The sequence below is a fragment of the Melanerpes formicivorus genome, unplaced genomic scaffold, assembly GCF_026170545.1.
Source record: "Melanerpes formicivorus ecotype bairdi unplaced genomic scaffold, bMelFor1.0.p_v2 SCAF_9, whole genome shotgun sequence".
Taxonomy (NCBI): Eukaryota; Metazoa; Chordata; class Aves; order Piciformes; family Picidae; genus Melanerpes; species Melanerpes formicivorus.
Genome location: NW_027142361.1, coordinates 16,785,290 through 16,806,491, shown reverse-complemented (window position 1 = coordinate 16,806,491; position 21,202 = coordinate 16,785,290). Strand labels below are relative to the sequence as shown.

At 48.6% G+C, this 21,202-nt stretch overlaps 1 protein-coding gene across 5 annotated transcripts in view; it reads left to right on the top strand.

The window, feature by feature from the left end:
* The window catches only part of ELP3 (elongator acetyltransferase complex subunit 3), a 284,717-nt gene that overhangs the window by 42,423 nt on the left and 221,092 nt on the right, over positions 1 to 21,202 (top strand). The gene's annotated exons all lie outside the window — the stretch shown is intronic.

The window sequence follows — 21,202 nt, the reverse complement described above, 5'->3', positions numbered from 1 at the left end:
GAGAATTCCAGTGAAAGTGAGACACATCGATGCTCACATTCCTAAGAGCAAAGCTACTGAGGAACAGCAACACAACCATCAGGCAGACCTAGCTGCAAGAGTTTCTCAAGTCGACATGGACTCTAATCTTGATCTCGACTGGAAGCACCCAGGTGAGATATTCTTAGCTCAGTGGGCTAATGATTCGTCAGGATATCAAGGCAGAGATGCAACATACCAATGGGCTCGTGACAGATCCATAGACATTTCCATGGATGCTATCACACAAGTCATCCATGACTGTGACATTTGTGCTGCTATTAAGCAGGCAAAACGACTTAAGCCCTTGTGGTATGGTGACAGATGGTCCAAGTAGAATAGAATAGAATAGAACAGAACAGAATAGAATAAACCAGGCTGGAAGAGACCTTCAAGATTATCGCGTCCAACCTATCACCCAACACCACCTAATCAACTAACCCATGTAACCAAGCACCCTGTCAAGTCTCCTCCTGAACACCTCCAGTGACGGCGACTCCACCACCTCCCCGGGCAGTCCATTCCAATGGGCAATCATTCTCTCTGTGTAAAACTTCCTCCTGACCTCCAGCCTGAACTTCCCCTGGCGCAGCCTGAGACTGTGTCCTCTTGTTCTGGTGCTGGCTGCCTGGGAGAAGAGACCAACCTCTGCCTGTTTACAACCCCCCTTCAGGTAGTTGTAGAGAGCAATAAGGTCACCCCTGAGTCTCCTCCTCTCCAGGCTAAGCAGCCCCAGCTCCCTCAGTCTCTCCTCATAGGGCTTGTGTTCCAAGCCCCTCACTAACTTCGTTGCCCTTCTCTGGACTCGTTCCAGCAAGTCAACAGCAAGTACAAGTATGGTGAAGCTTGGCAGACTGACTACATCACTCTACCACGTTATCGTTCTGGTAAGCAATATGTGCTTACTATGGTAGAGGCAAACACTGGATGGTTGGAAAATTATCCAGTTCCACATGCAAATACACGCAACACCATTCTCGGTCTGGAGAGACAGATCCTGTGGAGACACGGAACTCCAGAGAGGAGCCCTATGAGGAAAGACTGAGGGAGCTGGGGTTGCTCAGCCTGAAGAAAAGGAGACTCAGGGGTGACCTTATCACTCTCTACAACTACCTGAAGGGAGGTTGTAGACAGGCGGATGATGGTCTCTTCTCCCAGGCACCCAGTACCAGAACAAGAGGACACAGTCTCAGGCTGCGCCAGGGGAGGTTCAGGTTGGATCTTAGGAAGAAGTTCTACAAAGAAAGAGTGATTGCCCATTGGAATGGGCTGCCCAAGGAGGTGGTGGAGTCGCTGTCATTGGAGGTGTTCAGGAGGAGACTTGATGGGGTACTTGGTGCCATGGGTTAGCTGTTTGGGTGGGTTGGATTGGTTGATGGGTTGGACGCGATGATTTTGAAGGTCTCTTCCAACCTGGTTTGGTTTATTCTAAATAAAGGTTTATTCTAAACGGGTGCAGGTGAGATGATGCAGGAGCTCTTTGGGTTGGTGTGCAGTGGGTACGTTGAGTCCTGGATGCTAGGCTGGTATTAAGCTAGGATGGGGAAACTTGGAACAACTTATAACTATTCACATAATTACATTGATGAGTGTTGCCTCCTCTGAGTTCATCCCCTCTCAGCCAGAGTCACATTCTGCTGTGGGATACACTGAATGTCCCCAGTTTCTAACATAACCCAGTATGTGTGACCAGGACCCTCAGCCGAGACCACCCCTTGGGTTGGTTTGCCCCCACCAGCAGCAGGGAAAACCCACACTGACTTTCCCAGCAGGTTCTTCTCAGCAATCACAGGAACTCCATCTCCATCCACTGTTTGCAGCAGGTCGGACTGGGCAGGACCAGCTTGGTTCACAGCTCCTCTGCTGTTCACTAACCAAGTGGCTTGAGCTAGGTGCTTTTCCCAGTTCCTGAAGGTTCCACCCCCCATGGCTTTTAGGGTGGTCTTTAGCAAGCCATTGTAGCGCTCGACCTTCCCTGCAGCTGGTGCATGGTATGGGATGTGGTAAATCCACTCAATCCCATGTTCCTTTGCTCAGTCCCTTATGAGATGGTTCCTGAAGTGGGTTCCATTGTCTGATTCAATCCTCCCAGGGGTGCCGTGTCTCCACAGGATATGTCTCTCTAGGCCCAGGATGGTGTTGCGAGCAGTGGCATGAGGAACTGGATAGGTCTCCAGCCACCCTGTACTTGCCTCCACCATGGTCAGTACGTACTGCTTGCCACTGTGAGACCGAGGAAGGGTGATGTAGTCGATCTGCCAGGCCTCTCCATATTTATATTTCAACCATCTCCCCCCATACCACAGAGGCTTCATGCGCTTGGCCTGCTTGATGGCAGCACAGATGTCACATTCATGGACGACCTGTGAGATGGCCTCCATAGAGATGTCCACGGATCTGTCCCGAGCCCACCGGTATGTGGCATCTCTCCCTTGGTGGCCAGAAGTGTCATGGGCCCAACAAGCTAAGAACAGCTCACCCTTGTGTTCCCAGTCCAAGTCTGTTTGGGAGATCTTAGCAGCCAGGTCTGCTTGGTGGTTGTGCTTGTGCTCCTCTGTGGCTCTGCTCTTGGGGATGTGTGCATCGATGTGCCGTACCTTGGTTGGCAGCCTGTCCAGGTGGGTAGCGATGTCTTGCCACAGGTCAGCGGCCCAAACAGGCTTCCTTTTTCTCTGCCACCCGCTCCTCCTCCATTCCTTCAGCCACCCCCACAAGGCGTTGGCTACCATCCAGGAGTCAGTGTAGAGGTACAGCACTGGCCAGTTCTCTCATTCTGCTATATCCAGGGCCAGCTGGACAGCTTTTACCTCTGCGTACTGACTGGATTCACCTTCTCCATCCCTTGCTTCTGCCACTTGCCTTGTTGGGCCCCAGACAGCTGCCTTCCATCTCCGCTTGCTTCCTACAAGCCGGCAGGACCCATCTGTAAATAGAGCATAGCCCTTCTCGTTGTCAGGGAGATCGTTATATGGGGGAGCCTCCTCAGCACGGGTCACTGTCTGCTCTGGTGGCATTCCAAAGTCAGCACCCTCTGGCCAGTTGGTGATCACTTCCACTATGCCAGGGCGTTCAAAGTTCCCCATCCGAGCTCGCTGAGTTATCAGGGCCATCCACTTACTCCAGGTAGCATCTGTGGCATGATGTGGGGTTGAGCCTCTCCCTTTGAACATCTAGGTCAGGACTGGAAGTCTCGGAGCTAGAAATAGAGGTGACTCAGTCCCAATTACCTCAGAGGCAGCCCGGACACCCTCATAGGCAGCTAGGATTTCCTTCTCTGTCGTGGTGTAGTTGGCCTCAGAACCTTTGTACCCCTTACTCCAGAAACCTAGGGGCCTGCCCCTGGTTTCACCAGGAGCCTTCTGCCACAAGCTCCATGTAGGACCATTCTCACCAGCTGCAGTGTACAGCACATTCTTGATCTCTGGCCCAGTTCAAACAGGTCCCAGAGCCATAGCATGGACCACCTCTCGTTTGATCTGGTCAAACGCCACCTGCTGCTCAGGTCCCCACACAAAATCATTTTTCTTCCTTGTTACATGGAAGAGAGGCTTCACAATTTGACTGTACCCGGGAATGTGCATTTTCCAGAAGCCCACAAGCCCCAAAAATGACTGTGTCTCTTTCTTGTTTGTGGGCTGCACCATAGTGGCTACCCTGTTCACCACCTCCTGAGGGATGTGGCGACGGCCATCCTGCCATTGAACACCCAGGAACTGGATCTCCCTGGCAGGCCCTTTCACCTTGCTTCTCTTGATGGCAAAGCCAGCCTCCAGCAGGATGTCGATTATCCTCTTACCCTTCTGGTAAACTTCCTCTGCTGTCTCACCCCATACAATGATGTCATCGATGAACTGCAGATGCTCAGGGGCTCCACCTTTCTCCAAGGCAGTCTGGATCACCTCATGGCAGATGGTTGAGCTATGGACCCAGCCCTGAGGCAACCGATTCCATTGATACTGTACTCCCCTCCAGGTGAAAGCAAACTGTGGCTGGTATTCTTCTGCAATGGGAATGGAGAAAAAGGCATTAGCAATGTCAATTGTGGCATACCACTTGGCCGCCTTCGATTCCAGCTCGTACTGGAGCTCCAGCATGTCCGGCACTGCAGCTCTGATCAGAGGAGTCACTTCATTCAGGCCACGGTAGTCCACGGTCAGTCTCCATTCCCCATTTGCCTTCCGTACTGGCCATATCGGGCTGTTGAAGGGGGAGTAAGGCTTGCTGATCACCCTCTGGCTCTCCAGTCGTCAAATCAGTTGGTGTATGGGGTGCAGAGAGTCTCTGTTGGTCCTGTATTGCCTGCGATGTACTACACGAGAGGCAATAGGTAACTTCAAATCCTGCACCTTATGGCTGCCCACTGCAGAGGGGTCATCCGACAGCTCGGGCATGGTGGACAGCTGTTCTTTGCCTGCAGTCTCCACAGCTGCCACCCCAAATGCCCACTTGTGCCCCCTAGGGTCCTTGAAGCATCCCTCCTGCAGAAAGTCAATGCCAAGAATGCAAGGAGCATCTGGACCAGTCACTATGTTGTGCTTTCCCCAATCATTCCCGGTCAAGCTTATTTCAGCTTGCAGTACAGTCAAGTCTTGTGAGCCTCCTGTGACTGCTTGAATGCTTATGGGCTCAGCCACTTGGGCTTCTGTGTCCATCAGAGCTCGGTACTTCAGGGCTTCTGAAGTGCCAGGCCATTTCACATACACATCCCAGTATACTCTGTTGTCCCTGGCCTCCACCTGGCTGGAGGTAGGGCACCTCTAATGCTGGCGGCAATGTCCACACTTGTCACACGGTCCTGTGTTACTAGGGAAAGGGTCTCTTGAGCGAGAGGGACCACTCCGGGAAACTGGGGCAGCCCTTCTCCTGGATGAGTTATCCCCGTGGTGCCCACCTTGCAGTTCCCGCACCCTGTTCCAGTGGGCAGAGGTGGGTTGGCCATGCCAGGTGTCCATGTCCTCTCCATGGTCACAGAGGAACCTCCACAGAGACCCCCTTGACATTGCCCGATTGGCTTGGGGTGATCTCCTAGGGGAAGGTCGCCTGTTCCTGATTGCTGAAACCTGGACCCATTCTGAAGGAGAAGGGGAAAAGGAGGCATCGCTCCCCTTTTTCAGTTCAGACATGGAGGTCTTGATCTCTTTGACAATGTCTTTAGCCATAGTTTCTATGGCTGAGATCAGGGGTTTCTGATTTACGCTATCCTCATATTCCCTTAAATCATTGGCAAACTCACAGACAGTTTTAGGACTTCCATCCTGTCCAGTCAAGAGTATCCCTCCTAATGTGTGAGCATATTTCTGAGGAGCACCCTGGGTGAGTTTCTTTACGAAGGGCCATCTCATGGGCACCTCATCTGGGTCCAAAGGGAGCTGGCCATCCCCATAAATTAATTCCATCATGGCCATCTGCCTCAGATACCGAATGCCCTGTTCCATAGTTGTCCATCTAACTGGGGCCCAGGGCAGGTCATCTCTTGAGCGGTACCGGCTCTTGATGGCATTCAGAATCCGGGCCCAGAGAGTGTTTCCATCAAGTTTGGCTAACTCTTTGTCCAGACCAGCATCACGAGTCAGGGAGCCTAAAAGCTTCGCCTCCCTCTTATCCAGGTCCACTGTGTCCACCCCCTCGTCCCAGCATCTCAGGGCCCATCTTAGTATTGGCTCACCCTCTTTCCTTGCGTAATCCAGACGAGTTTGCCTTAGTTCCTTCTGGGCAGCGATGTAACAGTTATTTCCTGGTCTGACTCATCTTCATCCACCGCTGGGTTCTGTGAGGTGCGGGGGACTGCTGAGGTTCCTTTCTCACCATCTGTGCTTGGCGATGATTTTTGATTTATTCTCCTGCGTGTGGTGACCGGTGCTAGAGAGACTGCATTGTCAGGAGCATCAGGGGTCAACTGTGGAACTGCTGGTGGTGGGGCAAACCCTTGTGCCTGGGGCTCAGGCTGAGATCTGGCACAGTCATTACAACCCGACCCCTCCCTTTTTGTGTTTACAGAGTGCTTACAATGCCCACAGCAGACACGCCCCCAGTCATTAAAGAACACAAAGGAGTGTGTTATCACCCTCCAAACAGCTCTTAAAGGGTTAGCTAGTCCTCCACCCAACACGGTCCCAGCAAATGCCCCTATAAGTATTACATTTAACCATATGAAGCATATTGCAAGGTAGAGCAATTTTCACAGTATCACAGTATCACTTAGGTTGGAAAGGACCTCGGGGATCATCGAGTCCAACCTATCAACACAGACCCCATGACTAGACCATGGCACCAAGTGTCATGTCCAATCTCCCCTTGAACGTCTCCAGGGTCGATGACTCAACCACCTCCCTGGGCAACAGGTTCCAATGCCAAATGACTCCATCACAGGCACTTTTATCTACACCATTGGTTTCATAACTTGCTTCAGGAAAGTTTCCTATGTTAGAAAAGTTACCACTGACAGTGAAATTCACTTAATTGGTAAAGTTTTTATCCACTTGATCAGCAGCTCTATCATTAACCATACCACATGTGTCGTGGGGTTGGAAGGGTAAGGCCCAGAAGCCTCCTCCCTCCCCCCTGTAAAGTAAAGGGAAAGAAAATTGAAGGGAAAGGAAAAAAAAGCTCACAGCTGAATTAGCAAAGCAGTGGAGCTGTATATTTACAAAGCAATGTAGGATATGCAGGGGAATATATACAAATTTACAATATTTACAATATATACAAAGATATACAATAAAGTAACACAGAAATGAGAGTTCCCCCCTTTCCCCAGAGCAGGTAAGAAAAGAGAGAGAGAAAGAGAAAGAAAGAAGTTAAAAGCAGTTTTGTGTTAATTGGAAAACAGTTAATACAGGCCTTATATCTTCTCGGTTTCAAGGCCGAAGCCTTGGCAGAAAGGCCAGGAGCTGCAAGTGGCTGCCCGAAGGAGAAGCGGAAGCAAGACTGAAGAAAAGTGCTGGAAAAGCCCAGTATACCTTCCCGCACTCCCAGTTCAGAAGGCGCTTCCTCCCACTTCACCAATGAAATTAGTTTAGATAGTTCTTTTCATTTACCAACTTCCGTCCACCATATTCCCTTTCTTAAGGGGACAGCCCCAACCAGTGACAGTCCACCCCTTCTAAACAATTTCATTGGCTGTTCATACTGCCCATCCAATCCAAAGCGATATTTACAGTTCGTGAGTAAAGTTCATAGTCCATTCCGGCTATGCTCAGATGTAGATGATTCAAAAGTCCAAGAAAATCAGAAAATGAGAAAAATGGAAAACAGTTCATTTCTTCGCCGGCGAAGCAAAGAAAAGGGAAACAGGGAATCTCAGGGTCTCTTAGTTGACTCAGGGCTCTCAGGGATCTCAGGGTTCGTGCACCGTAGATTCCTCGTTGATTCTTCCTTTGGACGCGATGTAGCTGTACAAAAGTTTCAAATTAAATTTTTTCAGCAGAAGTTAAATTTCTTTGTGGAATACACTGAATTTCACCAGCCTCCTGCATTACCCAATAAGTGTGACCTGGACCTTCAGCTGATACCACCCTTCGGACAGGTTTAGCCTCTCCTGAGGGTGAAAATACCCAAACAGTTTTACCTAACAGATTCTTTTCTATAACAACAGGAACTCTATCACCTTCTACTTTCTGTAGCAGATCTGAATGTGCAGGTCCAGCTCGGTTCACTAAACCTCTACTATTTATCAGCCAGGTTGCTTGTGCTAAATGTTTTTCCCAGTTTTTCAAAGATCCACCTCCCATGGCTTTGAGAGTGGTCTTCAACAAACCGTTGTAGCGTTCAATCTTCCCTGAAGCTGGTGCATAGTAGGGAATATGAAATATCCACTCAATACCGTGCTCTTTTGCCCAGTTCTTTACAAGGTTGTTCTTGAAATGAGTTCCGTTGTCTGACTCAATCCTCTCTGGAGTTCCGTGTCTCCACAGGATCTGTCTCTCCAGACCGAGAATGGTGTTGCGTGCAGTTGCATGTGGAACTGGATAAGTTTCCAACCATCCAGTGCTTGCCTCTACCATAGTAAGCAGGTATTGCTTACCAGAACGAGAACGTGGTAGAGTGATGTAGTCAATCTGCCAAGCTTCACCATACTTGTATTTGGACCATCTGTCATCATACCACAAGAGCTTAAGTCGTTTTGCCTGCTTAATAGCAGCACAAATGTCACAGTCCTGGATGACCTGTGTGATAGCATCCATGGAAATGTCTATGGATCTGTCACGAGCCCATTGGTATGTTGCATCTCTGCCTTGATGTCCTGACGAATCATGAGCCCACTGTGCTAAGAATATCTCACCTCGGTGCTTCCAGTCGAGATCAAGATTAGAGTCCATGTCGACTTGAGAAACTCTTGCAGCTAGGTCTGCCTGATGGTTGTGTTGCTGTTCCTCAGCAGCTTTGCTCTTAGGAATGTGAGCATCGATGTGTCTCACTTTCACTGGAATTCTCTCGATTCGATCAGCAATGTCCTGCCACAGGTTGGCTGCCCAAATGGGTTTTCCTTTCCCCTGCCAACCACTCTTCTTCCAGTTCTTTAGCCAACCCCATAGAGCATTGGCTACCATCCATGAGTCAGTGTAGAGATAAAGCTTTGGCCATCTCTCACGTTCAGCTACGTTGAGAGCTAGCTGGACAGCTTTTACCTCTGCAAACTGACTGGATTCTCCTTCTCCATCCTTCGCCTCTGCAACTCGGCGTGTTGGACTCCACACTGCAGACTTCCACCTTCGCTTGTTTCCAACAAGACGACAGGAACCATCTGTGAACAAAGCATATTTCTTTTCATCATCAGAAAGGCCATTGTAAGGAGGAGCTTCCTCAGCATGAGTTACTTTCTCCTCTGGAGGTTTAGCACAGTTGATACCTTCAGGCCAACTTGAGATCACCTCCACTAGACCAGGTCTTTCAAGATTTCCCATTCGAGCTCTCTGTGTTATCAGAGCCATCCACTTAGACCATGTTGAGTCTGTGGCATGATGTGGTGTGGAGCCTTTGCCTTTCAACATCCAATTCAAAACTGGTAATCTGGGAGCTAGAAGAAGTTGCGATTCAGTTCCAATCACTTCAGAAGATGATTTTACTCCTTCATAGGCATCTAAAATCTCTTGCTCTATTGGAGTATAATTAGCCTCTGAACCTCTGTAACCTCGACTCCAGAAACCAAGAGGTCGTCCACGTGTCTCGCCTGGAGCTTTTTGCCACAAGCACCAGGTTGGACCATTGTCACTTGCAGCCGTGTACAAAATGTTCTTAATGTCTGGACCATCTCGGACAGGTCCCAGACCCACTGCTTGAACTACCTCTTGCTTTATCTGGTCAAAGGCTGCTTGTTGTTCAGGTCCCCAGTGGAAATGGTTTCTCTTTCAAGTCACATCATACAGAGATTTCATAATCTGACTGTATCCAGGAATGTGCAGTCTCCAAAATCCCACGTAGGGTCTCTTGCTTGTTTGTGGGATTTGCCATGGTAGAGACTCTATTTACCACATCCACTGGAATGTGTCGGCGTCCATCCTGCCACCGCACTCCCAGAAACTGAATCTCTGTGGTAGGTCCTTTCACCGTGTCTCGCTTGATGGCAAAACCTGCATTCAGAAGAATGTCACTGATTTTGTTACCTTTCTCGATGACTTCCTCAGCAGTTTTACCCCAGACGATGATATCATCGATGAATTGGATGTGTTCTGGAGCACCGCCTTTCTCCAGAGCATCGTGGATCACTGCATGACAGATGCTTGAGCTGTGGATCCAGCCCATTGGCACTTTGTTGAAAGTGTACTGGATTCCTCTCCAGGTAAAAACAAACTGAGGCCTGCATTCCTCTGCTATGGGAATAGAGAAAAATGCATTAGCAATGTCTATGGTAGCATACCATTTGGCCTCTTTGGATTCCAGCTCATACTGTAGTTCCATCATGTCTGGTACTGCTGCACTCATAGGTGGTGTCACTTCATTCAGGGCTCGGTAGTCTACCGTCAGACGCCAGTCTCCATTCTGCTTTCGCACAGGCCACACTTGACTGTTGAAAGGTGAATGAGTTTTGCTGACGACTTTCTGACTTTCCAACTGACGAATCAGATTCTGAATGGGCAACAAAGAGTCACGGTTGGTTCTGTATTGTCTGTGATGCACAGTCTGAGAAGCAACCGGCAACTTAATGTCCTGTACCTTATGTTGTCCCACAACTGCAGATTCATCAGAAAGCTCAGGTCTAGCAGACAGCTTAAATTTTTGTCCATCAATTTCTATAGAAGCTACTCCAAAAGCCCATTTGTAACCTCTAGGGTCTTTGTAACGCCCTTCTCTCAGAAAATGAATTCCCAAAATACAAGGTGCATCAGGTCCGGTCACAACTGTATGCTTCCTCCATTGTTTACCAGTTAAACTTATATTAACCTCTACCTTACTTAACTCTTGAGATCCACCAGTGACTCCCAGAATAGTTATAGACTCTGATCCCTGATAATTTGATGGTATTATGGTGCACTGAGCTCCTGTGTCAACCAAGGCCCTGTACTTCCGAAACTGCGAAGTGCCAGGCCACTGGATGTTCACATCCCAATAGATTCTATTCTCTCTGTTATCCCTCTCCTCCCCCTGGCAGGAGGCAGGGCACCCCTAGTTATGGGGAATATGCGCACATGTGCATTGCACATAGTTTGCAGGGTTATAACTTTGCGTGTTATAACTGGAGCCACTGTTGGAGCTACTAGGGTTGTCCTGGGGAACTGTGGAAGTAACAGCTACCCTTCTGGTATTACTACCTCGAGTTCTGCTACTTTGGAATTCCCTCAGTCTCCTGAAAAGATTAGAAGTTGGTTGGCCATCCCAGCGGTTCATGTTCTCACCAAACTGATCACGCAGAGTTATCCAAATAGTTCTACGTGATTGCCTTGGTGGTCTGTTTTGGAATGACCTGTTTTGGAATGACCTGTTTTGGAATGACCTCCTTGGAGGACGTGTATTCCTCACAGATGAGACTTGTACCCACCTGGAGGAAGAATTGAAATCATCCCTTTGTGCCAATTGGGATATGTAATTTCTAAACTCATCCTTTAATTCTCTTATGCAATTCTGTATATCTCCAGACATAGTTTTAATGGCCGAAACCAAAGAACCACGTGTCATGCTATCCTCCAATTATCTCATTTGATCACTGAATTGGCCAACCGTGGGAGAAGTCCACCATAATTTCTTGACACAATTCTGCTTGCCAGAATGTTTGCATAATTAGAAGGAGCAAGTTTGATGATCTTTTTAGCAAGACCAATACCCACAGGAATGTCATCAGGATTCAGAGTTTCATGTTCACCATAGAGTAGCTCTCTAACAGCAAATTCTCTCAAGCGCTTAATTCCCTCATCTATGGTAGTCCAGGGTTTAGGATTCCATGGGAGATCATCTCGGGAAGGGTATCTCAGGGCAACCGCCATTAAAAGGCGTATCCACAAATTAACCTTACCGAGAGCTCTGCCTAGATGTCTGTCTATTCCATTATCCCTTGAGAGAGTTCCTAACTGAGCTGCTGACTTGTCTCCAACTGTTAGAGCTGAAGCACCTGTATCATAACACCTACTAAGCCAAGCTAGAACTGGCTCCTTATCTGCCCTGGTGAAATCTTTACAGACATTTCGCAAATTCCTCACGGGGTGACGAACACTCTGAAATATCATCCTGCTCCTCGTCTCCCTGAATTTTTTGTCCATATAATCCTGCTGTCATTCTCCTAAGGATCTCTTTAAGCTGAGAACCACCTTTGCCAGCTGCTTTCCTAACTTCATCTCCATCCTGCTTTGATCTCACTAGGTTAGCTAGATCTTTAAAACAAACCTTCTCTTCCTCCTCAGCAGGAGCTTTTAGAGTAGAGGGCCCCTCACCAGGATCAGTCTCCAGCTCTTCTTCTTCTCCATCTTTGGCCTTTCCACCTCTAGTCTTTAAAACAGCCACCTTAACTGGAGCTGTGTTTGAATTTACAGCCCCCTTAATAGAAGCTGACAGGTCCTGAGATAAATCAGCTGCTGGGGCAGTGACTTCCGGTCCCACCAAGTGAGTGGGCAGAAGTGACGTTGCTCCATTAATGGCCGACGGAGAAGAAGAAGGAGGAGAAGGAGTAGGAGAAGGAGTAGGCGCCATGTTGATACCAGCCGACACCCTTGGCAGCTTGCCAGAATCAGCAGAGTCATTTAGAGCTGCTTTACCAATTAACTTTTTAGCCTTCTTTTTAACTGACACAGATTCTGCACATTCCTCATCACTAGATGATTCTGGGACTGATCCAGAGCCACGGCATTTTCTTTTTGATCTAGTTTTAATAACAAAACAAGCTCTGGACACCTTTCTCTCTCGCCACAAGGAATACAGAGAAAACACATTAGTTATCACCAGCAGCAGAATTATACACATCACATAAATCACCTTTGGATCCCAGGCATCACCTAAAGTTACTCTCTCCTCCGGCGGAATCTTAAAACCCTTTATCTCAGCTGGGAGAGTGGTGGAGGTAACATTTCTGTATCTCACTGGCCATAAGAAATCCATGCATTTTCCATACCATAATCTAACTCTATGCATAACCCACATATAAATTGTCCAAACCAGATATTTACCCAGGTAATTCAAAATCAAACCCAAACAATATCTGTAAACCAGAGCCCCAAAAATTGAAAAGAATAATCGCTCCACAAACCACAACACCTTCATGTTTGCTAATTCATCTAGAAAACACTAAATCAATCAAATAATAAATTAAACTAATTATCTGCAGCACGTTGGGTAAGCCAAGAAGAAAAAAAAAAGTGGTGGGGTTGGGAGGGCAAGGCCCAGAAGCCTCCTCCCTCCCCCCTGTAAAGTAAAGGGAAAGAAAATTGAAGGGAAAGGAAAAAAATACTCACAGCTGAATTAGCAAAGCAGTAGAGCTGTATATTTACAAAGCAATGTAGGATATGCAGGGGAATATATACAAATTTACAATATTTACAATATATACAAATATATACAATAAAGTAACACAGAAATGAGAGTTCCCCCCTTTCCCCAGAGCAGGTTAGAAAAGAGAGAGAGAAAGAGAAAGAAAGAAGTTAAAAGCAGTTTTGTGTTAATTGGAAAACAGTTAATACAGGCAGCTCGCGGCAGCTTCCATTTCAGCGGTGAGCTCCATCGGGGACACACATCGAGACCAGAAGCCTCGGAAAAGCACGGACTGCTGCTGTTTTTGACCTGAAGGACCCGCACACAGCCTCTGCGCTCGGCAGGAATCGGCTCTCACCGATTCTCCACGTGTTCGGGATCATTCGGGTCCCTGCGTGCCGCGGCAGTTTCAAAGCCCGCGGCAGCTCGCGGCAGCTTCCGTTTCAGCCCGGCTTCTCGCTCGGACGTGCGCGCCGCCACACTTTTTTAAAAAAAAAAAAAACATTCTCCAGTAGGTTCCGTGGGCAGGGCTAGCCATGGTGGTAACTCGCCGCAATAACTCCTTTAAAAAGTCAGTCTCGACTCAGACTGAGGGGGAATATAAGCAGATAGGTAGGTGTCATAAGCGAGAGGTAGGTGTCCAGGCATCTAGCTGCAGACAGTGCTGGAGCCTGGCACTTGAGATGCAGGGTAGAGGTGACGGCTCCTGCTTTAGGTGTGAGCAGATCGACTGTCTGCTTAACCTGGTGGCTGGACTGAAGGATAAGGTTGCTAGATTTAGAGATGTATGCAATTGCAGAAGGGTGACGAACCTGAGTAACCAGGCTCTGCAGGCCCCCCCAGCAGAGGCCAGTTATCCAAAAAGAAGAGGGGAATGGATGCAGGTTCCTATCAAAAGATGCAAGGTTAAACCTCCTTGCCCCCCCTCACCCCCCCCACTGCCCTTGGAAAACAAGTACGGGGCATTGGAGGTTGAGGGTGAGGTGATTCTGATATCGGAGGGCACGCCATCTGGGGTTTTCCCTGTGGCAAAACAGCCTAAGGTGAAACGACCTAAGGTGAAACAGCCTAAGCTTAGACAGCCTTCCCCCGGCATCAGGACTTGCTCCCTTAAAAAAAAGAGGAGGGTAATTGTTATTGGCGATTCCCTCCTGAGGGGAAAAGAGGGACCCATATGTCGGCCAGACCCTACTCACAGGGAGGTTTGTTGTCTTCCAGGAGCCATGGTTGGAGATGTTACCAGAAGACTGCCTGGTATGGTGCAGCCCTCTGACTATTATCCCTTGATAGTTATGCAGTTAGGGAATGATGATGTTGCAACCAGAACTCCCAGGGCTATCAAAGATGACTTCAGGGCCCTGGGAGATCTGCTTGAGGGATCAGGGGCACAAATAATTTTTTCGTCTATACCCTTAGTTGCAGGTGGGAATACCATAAGGAACAGGTCAGCAGCTGAAGTCAACAAGTGGCTTAGAGGCTGGTGCAGGCAAAAGAATTTTGGGTTTTTCGATCTTGAAAAACTTTCTGCTGCACCAGGCCAGCTGGCAACAGATGGAGCACATCTGTCCCAGAGGAGGGGTAAGATCAGAGTGTACGAGAATGGCCTATCCCTCAATGGGAAAAAGATTCTGGGGAGGGAATTGGCAGGTCTCATAGACAGGGCTTTAAACTAGTTTCGAAGGGGGAAGGGGTTGAAACCAGTCCCCCCAGGCTGGGGTCTGGGGGTGATAAGCCAGAGCCAGAGGTGAAACCAGCAGCCCAGCTGAAGTGCATGTACACTAATGCACGAAGCATGGGCAACAAACAAGAGGAGCTGGAAGCCTTGCTGCAGCAGGAAAGTTATGATGTAGTTGCCATCACAGAGACGTGGTGGGACGACTCACATGACTGGAGTGCTGCAATTGATGGCTACAGGCTCTTCAGGAGAGACAGGCAAGGAAGAAGGGGTGGAGGGGTGGCCCTGTACATCAGGGAGGCACTAGATGCCATTGAGACGGAGATTAGGGACGATCGGGTTGAGTGCCTCTGGGTAAGAATTAGAGGGAAGGCCAACAGGGCTGACATCCTGGTAGGAGTCTGTTATAGACCACCCAAAAAGGAGGAGGTTTTTGATGAGTCATTCTATAGGCAGCTTAAGGCTGTCTCAAGATCGCCTGACCTTGTTCTCATGGGTGACTTCAACTTGCCTGATATCTGCTGGGATCTTAACATAGCAGAGAAGTGGCAATCTAGGAGGTTCTTAGAATGCATGGAGGACAGCTTCTTATCCCAGGTGCTGCGAGAGCCTACCAGGGGCAAGGCTATGCTTGACCTCCTCTTCACCAATAGGGAAGGGTTGGTGGGTGATGTGGTGGTCGGAGGGTGCTTAGGGTCCAGTGACCACGAGATAATTGAATTCTCATTATTTGATCAAGCTAAGAGGGGTAGCAAGAAGACCTCCACTCTGGATTTCCGGAGGGCGGACTTCAGGCTACTCAAGGAACTAATTCAGAGGGTTCCTTGGGATAAAGCCCTTAAAAACAAAGGGGTCCAGGAGAGCTGGTCTTACTTCAAGGAAGAACTGTTGAAGGCTCAGGGACAGGCTGTGCCAATGTGCCGGAAGATGAGCCGCCGGGGCAGACGGCCAGCATGGATGGTTAAAGAACTTTTAATGGAACTAAGGGAAAAAAAGAGGGTGTATCACCTTTGGAAGAGAGGGGAGGCAACCTGTGAAAAATTTAAGGATGTTGCTAGGTCTTGCAGGAAGAAAATTAGGGAGGCAAAAGCGCATTTGGAGCTTAGTCTGGCCTCTGCTGTGAAGGACAACAAAAAGTCCTTCTATAAATACATTAATAGCAAGAGGAAGGGCAGAGACAACCTCCACTCCTTGGTGGACACGGAGGGGAACGTTGTGATAAGGGATGAGGAAAAGGCAGAGATACTTAACACCTTCTTTGCCTCAATTTTTACTAGCAGGACAGAATGTCTTCCAGACAGCTGGCCTGCAGAGCTGGCAGAAGGAGCCAGGGAGCAGCATAGTTTTCCACTGTTCCAAAATGGGGTAGTTGGTGATCTGCTCAGCCGCCTGGATCCCCACAAGTCCATGGGACCAGATGGGATCCATCCTAGGGTGTTGAGGGAGCTGTCAGAGGAGCTGGCCAAGCCGCTCTCCATCATTTTTCAGCAGTCCTGGCTCACTGGAGATGTCCCAGAGGACTGGAAGCTGGCCAACGTGGTGCCCATCCACAAGAAGGGCCGGTTAGATGAGCCAGGGAATTATAGGCCTGTCAGCCTGACCTCAGTGCCAGGCAAGATCATGGAACAGGTCATCCTGAGTGCAATAACACAACACTTACTGGATGGCCAAGGGATCAGGCTCAGCCAACATGGATTTAGGAAGGGCAGGTCCTGCCTGACCAACCTGATCTCCTTCTATGATCAGGTGACCCGCCTGGTGGATGTGGGGAGGCCTGTTGATGTAGTCTACCCTGACCTCAGCAAGGCCTTTGACACCGTCCCCCATAGCAAACTCCTGGCCAAGCAGTCAGCCCATGGCTTGGACAGCAGCACTCTGAGCTGGGTTAGGAACTGGATGGATGGTTGAGCCCAGAGAGTGGTGGTGAATGGTGTCACATCCAGCTGGCGGCCAGTCAGTAGTGGAGTCCCCCAGGGATCAGTGCTGGGCCCCATCCTCTTTAACATCTTTATTGATGATCTGGATGAGGGCATTGAGTCTATCATCAGTAAATTTGCTGATGACACCAAGCTGGGGACAGGAGTTGATCTGCTAGAGGGTAGAGAGGCTCTGCAGAGAGACCTCGACAGGCTGGACAGATGGGCAGAGTCCAACGGCATGAGATTTAACACATCCAAGTGCCGGGTTCTGCACATTGTCCACAACAGCCCCATGCAGTGCTACAGGCTGGGGTCAGAGTGGCTGGAGAGCAGCCAGGCAGAGAGGGACCTGGGGGTGCTGGTTGATGGTAGGATGAACATGAGCCTGCAGTGTGCCCAGGCAGCCAAGAGGGCAAATGGCATCCTGGCCTGCATTAAGAACAGTGTGGCCAGCAGGAGCAGGGAGGTCATTCTGCCCCTGTACGCAGCACTGGTTAGGCCACACCTCGAGTCCTGTGTCCAGTTCTGGGCCCCTCAGTTTGGGAAGGATGTTGACTTGCTGGAAGGAGTCCAGAGAAGGGCAATGAAGTTAGTGAGGGGCTTGGAACACAAGCCCTATGAGGAGAGACTGAGGGAGCTGGGGCTGCTTAGCCTGGAGAGGAGGAGACTCAGGGGTGACCTTATTGCTCTCTACAACTACCTGAAGGGTGGTTGTAAACAGGCAGAGGTTGGTCTCTTCTCCCAGGCAGCCAGCACCAGAACAAGAGGACACAGTCTCAGGCTGCACCAGGGGAAGTTCAGGCTGGAGGTCAGGAGGAAGTTTTACACAGAGAGAGTGATTGCCCATTGGAATGGACTGCCCGGGGAGGTGGTGGAGTCGCCGTCACTGGAGGTGTTCAGGAGGAGACTTGACAGGGTGCTTGGTTACATGGGTTAGTTGATTAGGTGGTGTTGGGTGATAGGTTGGACGCGATGATCTTGAAGGTCTCTTCCAACCTGGTTTATTCTATTCTATTCTATATCTTATCGGTTTCAAGGCCGAAGCCTTGGCAGAAAGGCCAGGGGCTGCAAGTGGCTGCCCGAAGGAGAAGCGGAAGCAAGACTGAAGAAAAGTGCTGGAAAAGCCCAGTATACCTTCCTGCACCCCCAGTTGAGAGGGTGCTTCCTCCCACTTCACCAATGAAATTAGTTTAGTTAGTTCTTTTCATTTACCAACTTCCGTCCACTATATTCCCTTTCTTAAGGGGACAGCCCCAACCGGTGACACACATGGTAAGTTGTTAATTTGTAGATATGGGTCCAAAAGATCCAGCCAAAAGCCCATGCGAAGGCTTGGACCATCAGGTTCTTTAAAATTGCCATTTCTACTTTTTCAGAAAAAAGTATTGCTTTCCCAATACAAGATTAATTTCCAATCCCCACGTTGGAGGTGCCAAAAATTGTAGTGGTTTGAGCCTTAACTGAGAGTTAAAAGCTCAAATGGGGAAAAGGCTGAGAATCTCTTCTCCACTCCTCCCCCCTCCTCCCTCCAAACAGGGAGAGGAGAAAAAAAAAGGGTAAGGAGCAAATCCACTAAACAACAATCTGGAGTCAGCATGGAAGTAGAGAGGCGAATAATTTTTTCTTCAAATTATATATATGACAATAACAGGGAAAAAAAGGTTCACAAGGGCAAGGAACAAGAATGGATGGGAGTGGGACAGAAAAGAATAATACAAAACCAGTCTTTCTCGGAGGAGGTGCGGAGGCAGCAGGGAAAAGGATCAGGTCCGGCCAGGTGGCTGAGGAGCAGGAGGGCAGCTGCAGTAGCTCTCATCCAGCAGAGGCAGGAGCCAAAAAGGAGATCCAACAGCTATGATGTCCTGCTTTTTATACCCTAGCTGGGCAGGGAGGGGGGAGTGGAACAGACTCAGCTTTCCCAGGGGGGAAACGCCCTGCAGGGAGGGTAAAGTACCCGCAAGCCCTCCACCCTGCTTTCTTCTTTTGTTTTCAGAAAAATGCGTTAACCCACTACAGCCTTGTTTTAGTTACATGCTGCAGGTACAGCACTGTTTTGCTACACTGCTAGCTGGCTCTGCATTTATGCTGAGCATGGCCTACCACCATGTCAGGCTCTAGGCCTGCACTGCCAGATTGCTCACACTGCTCGTCGCTGGCATTGCCACACCCTCCACGTCCAATGAGGAGTGGAGGTTCTTCCTGCCCTTCTTCTTATTGTTAATATATTTGTAAAAATGCTTTTTATTGTCTTTGACAGAGGTGGCCAGCTTCAGTTCCAGCTGGGCCTTTGCCTCCCTAATTTTATTCCTACATAATCTAACAACTTCCTTGAACATACCTCGAGAAGCCTTCCCCTCCTTCCAAAGGTGATACAGCCTCTTTTTTCCCCTTAAATCCTCCAGGAGCTGCTTGCTCATCCAGGCCCTTCCCCGCCGGCTCGTCTTTCGGCACGTGGGAACTGCCAGTTCCTGTGCCTTTGTGGCCGGTTGACGTTGCCCCCTTAAGAAAGGGAACATGGTGGACGGAAGTTGGTAAACGGAAGGAATAGTCTAAACTAATTTCATTGGACGAGTGGGAGGAAGCACTTTCTGAAGTGGGAGTGAAGTGGACATTTCCAGCACTTCTCAGTCAGTCTTGCTTCCGCCTTTCTACGGTGCGGCTGCTCTCTGTCCCTGTGCTGGGCTTTCTGCCAAGGCTCCGGCCTTGAGAGAAAAACTGATAAGGCCTGTATTAACTCCTTTCCAATTAACACAAAACTGCTTTTAACTTCTTTCTTTCGCTCTCTCTCTCTTCTAACCTAATCTGGGGAAAGGGGGGAGAGAGGGGAAAGAGGAGGTGGGGAACCCCCCTCTCTGCCGAGAGGGGTTCACTCTCATTTCTGTGTTACTCTGTTGTATACCTTTGTATATATTGTAGATATTGTAAATTTGTAAATATCTCCCTGCAAACCCTACATCGCTTTGTAAATATACCTCCACTGCTTTGCTAATTCAGCTTGCGAGTTTTTTTTCTTTTCCCTTCAATTTTTTTTTCCCTTTTACTTTACAAGGGGGAAGGGAGGAGGCTTCTTGGCCTTGCCCTTCCACCCACCACATTTTTTTTATTGGCGTACCCAACGTGCAGCAGATAATTAGTTTAATTTATTATTTGATTGATTTAGTGTTTTCCAGCTGAATTAGCAAACATGAAGGTATTGTGGTTTGTGGAGCGATTATACTTTTCAATTTTTGGGGCTCTGATTCACAGGTATTGTTTGGGTTTGATTTTGGATTACCTGGGTAAATATTTGGTGCGGAAAATTTATATGTGGGTTATGTATAGAGTTAAATTATGGTATGGAAAATGTATTAATTTATTATGGCCAGTGAGATACAGGAATGTTACCTCCACCACTCTCCCAATTGAGATAAAGAGTTTTAAGATTCCGCCTGAGGAGACAGTAACTTTAGGTGATGCCTGGGATCCAAAGGTGATTTATGTGATGTGTATAAATCTGTTGCTGGTGATGGTAATTGCATATTTACTGTTCTCTCTGCGGCGAGAGAGAAAGGTGTCCAGAGCTTGTTTTGTTATTAAAACTAGATCAAAAAGAAAACGCCGTGGCTCTCGATCAGTCCCAGAGTCATCTAGTGACGAGGACTGTGGAGAACCTGTGTCAGTCAAAAAGAAGGCTAAAAAGTTAATTGGTAAGGCAGCTCTAAATGACTTTTCTGCTGATTCTAGCAAGCAGCCAAGGGCATCGGCTGATATCAACATGGCGCCTACCCCTTCTCCCACTCCTTCTCCTTCTTCTTCTTCTCCGTCGGCCAGTAATGGAGCAACGTCACTTCCACCCACTCCCTCAGTGGGACCGGAAGTCACTGCCCCAGCAGCTGATTTATCTCAGGACCTGTCAGCCTCCATTAAGGTGGCTGTAAATTCAAACACAGCTCCAGTTAAGGTGGCTCCTTTAAAGACTAGAGCTGGAAAGGGCAAAGATGGAGAAGAAGAGGAGGAGACTGATCCTGGTGAGGGGCCCTCTACTCTAAAAGATCCTGCTCAGGAGGAAGAGAAGGTTTGTTTTAAAGATCTAGCTAACCTAGTGAGATCAAAGCAGGATAGAGATGAAGCTAGGAAAGCAGCTGGCAAAGGTGGTTCTCAGCTTAAAGAGATCCTTAGGAGAATGACAGCAGGATTTTACGGACAAAGAATTCAGGGAGATGAAGATCAAGATGATCTTACAGACTGTTCGTCACCACGGGAGGAATTGAGAAATGTCCGTAAAGATTTCACCAGGGCAGATAAGGAGCCAGTTCTAGCTTGGCTTAGTAGGTGTTATGATACAGGTGCTTCAGCTCTAACAGTTGGAGACAAGTCAGCAGCTCAGTTAGGAACTCTCTCAAGGGACAATGGAATAGATAGACATCTAGGCGAAGCTCTCGGTAAGGTTAATCTGTGGATACGCCTTTTAATAGCGGTTGCCCTGAGATATCCTTCCCGAGATGATCTTCCCTGGAATCCTAAACCCTGGACTACCATAGATGAGGGAATTAAGCGCTTGAGAGAATTTGCTGTTAGAGAGCTACTCTATGGTGAACATGAAACTCTGAATCCTGATGACGTTCCTGTGGGTATTGGTCTTGCTAAAAAGATCATCAAACTTGCTCCTTCCAATTATGCAAACATTCTGGCAAGCAGAATTGTGTCAAGAAGTTATGGT